Source organism: Aplysia californica, unplaced genomic scaffold (genome assembly GCF_000002075.1).
Source record: "Aplysia californica isolate F4 #8 unplaced genomic scaffold, AplCal3.0 scaffold00417, whole genome shotgun sequence".
Taxonomy (NCBI): domain Eukaryota; kingdom Metazoa; phylum Mollusca; class Gastropoda; order Aplysiida; family Aplysiidae; genus Aplysia; species Aplysia californica.
This window is the reverse complement of record NW_004797687.1, coordinates 443099-445598: the sequence shown is the minus strand read 5'-3', so window position 1 is coordinate 445598 and position 2500 is coordinate 443099.

Sequence of the window (2500 nt, the reverse complement as noted above, 5' to 3'; positions counted from 1 at the left end):
ACATTACGAACAACGCGTTAAAATGTGTCGAGTCCAAAGGAGAACATCTGGACCATTTATTGTTCTTGGAATTTCAGAATTTTAAATATATATTTTAAAACTCTGTAGGAGAAAAGGATACAGGGATGGAAAGATTAAATTTAAAAAAGAAAAGAAAAGGAAAAAAAACCGAACCATCCCATGACTTCCTTCACAAAATCTTTTAAATTTGTACATTTTGCATTTATTGGAGGTTTTTTAATAAAAGCCATTTCCATTTCGAAAATAGTTTCTTCTTTGTGGATTTTATGTCAAACAAATTCCTTTCGAATGAATATTATATATTCCAAATTACAACATTCTAGTACAAAGTTTGTGCGAAATATTATGTTCTCTTAGTATCTATTATGTTCTCTCAGTATCGTTTATTCATGCTGTTCTATTCTGTAAGAATTTATAACTGTGAATTCATCTATGTGTGCGAGGGTGTCTGGGTATGGTTTGTGGGATTGTCTTTACTCAAGGATGTACTGCAGAGAGAGAGAGAGAGAGAGAGAGAGAGAGAGAGAGAGAGAGAGAGAGAGAGAGAGAGAGAACGAGAGAGAGAGAGAGAGTGAGAGAGAGGGGGGGAGATAGACAGAGTGAGAGAGAGAGAGAGAGAGAGAGAAAGAGGATTGCTATAGGAGCTCTCCTGTGCGCTGCATGTTCTTTGTATTATTGTACAGCGCATTAAGCACATTTTTGAGGAAGTGCGCTATATAAATGCAATTTATTATTATTATTATTATTATTATTATTATTATTATTATTATTATTATTACTATTATTATTATTATTATTATTATTATTATTATTATTATTATTATTGTTGTTGTTATTGTTATTATTATTATTATTATTATTATTATTATTATTATTATTATTATTATTAAAATTATTATTATCATTATTATTATTATTATTATTATTATTATTATAGATATTCAGAAAAAAAGCTGTACAGGTTTTTTGGATAACCCTGTATATTGTAAAGGGCATAAGGCTTGCTGTTGAGAGGGAATTAGCGCTATACAATAATGACTATCTATCTATCTCTCTGTCTCTCTATCTCTCTCTCTCTCTATCTATCTATCTATCTATCTATCTATCTATCTATCTATCTATCTATCTATCTATCTATCTATCTATCTATCTGGAGCCTTTAGACTTTTAAAATATGGCAAACGTTTCTCTGCCAGAATTGGTCTGTTGGCCACAGCACAAGCCACAAGTCATCGCAACCTTTTGTTTTTCAAGTTCTTCTATTTCGCTGGAGAAATATTCTCCTCTTCGGTTGTATTGGTCATCAACAAACATTGACGATTAGTATCATCCTCATCATCCTCATCATCATCATCCTCATCATCATCATCATCATCATCATCATCATCATCATCATCATCATCATCATCCGGAGCAGAGAGAGCACCCCTGAACGTCCATCATCGACGAGCTCGTCTCCAGTGGGCTCAGATCAGAACCACGTTAACTGGCGTCATTGACAGTGGCACCGTGTGATCTTCAGCGACGAGAATCGCTTCTGCATCGATCCTGACAATAGGCGGGTCCGAATTTGACGCCGCCCCGGACAACGCTACTTAGACGAGAACATCTGGGAGAGAGACCCGTGGGGAGGTCAAAGCGTGATGATATGGGGCGCAATCGGTATCAATCAAAGACTCAAACCTGTATCTCTAAATAAAAATATTTCTTCTGTTTACTCTCTTTTTCTTGTGTCATGTGAATTCGCATTACTTTTGCCGGTAAGTATATGGTTGGATTAATGTTTTCTACGATTTCCAGAGGGTGGGAATTACGTTTTCACACCTCAAAACAAAAATAAAAGTATAGATTTTTTGATGTATGCTGTGTCAAAGTTTTGCCTCTCAAAAATAGTATTTGATAGATCAACATGAGACACACAGTCCGAAGTCTCCCCTCTTCGTTCGACAGTTTCCCTCACGTTTGTCTAATGTCTCCCGCAGAGAGGGGTGGTTTCGGATATCTTATGGTATCCTAGACATGATACTTTGGTGGTAAAACGTGAAGATGCACGAAGCTGATATCGCAAAAGTTGATACCCAAATGTTTTACAATAATAGTGAAAACATCTTTCTCAGGCTTAAATTGTTCCCAAAGCGAGCAGTGAAGCCTAACGTAAAAAGAATCCGAAGCTTCCCCGCTTTCCCCTATTCATGTTTGTATAAACATAATATAGAGTCATAGTCACCCTGAGGTGGACGCTGGAAAGGAGAGATGAGCAGCTTTGGACGTGTGCCGCCTACTATGATTCTAGCTCTGGATCCAAGAAAATCCAAGTAAATTCAAGAGTCATAGTTACTTACTGGTTTCAGTAGCACTCGTGTAACAGCTCTGTTAGAGCACCCTTTAATAAACAGCACGCCTGTCAATTACGAGTTTACTTACCCGGCACACAAAAAATGGTAGCTACTTAATTGCACTCGAGTAGACTCAGCCCCCC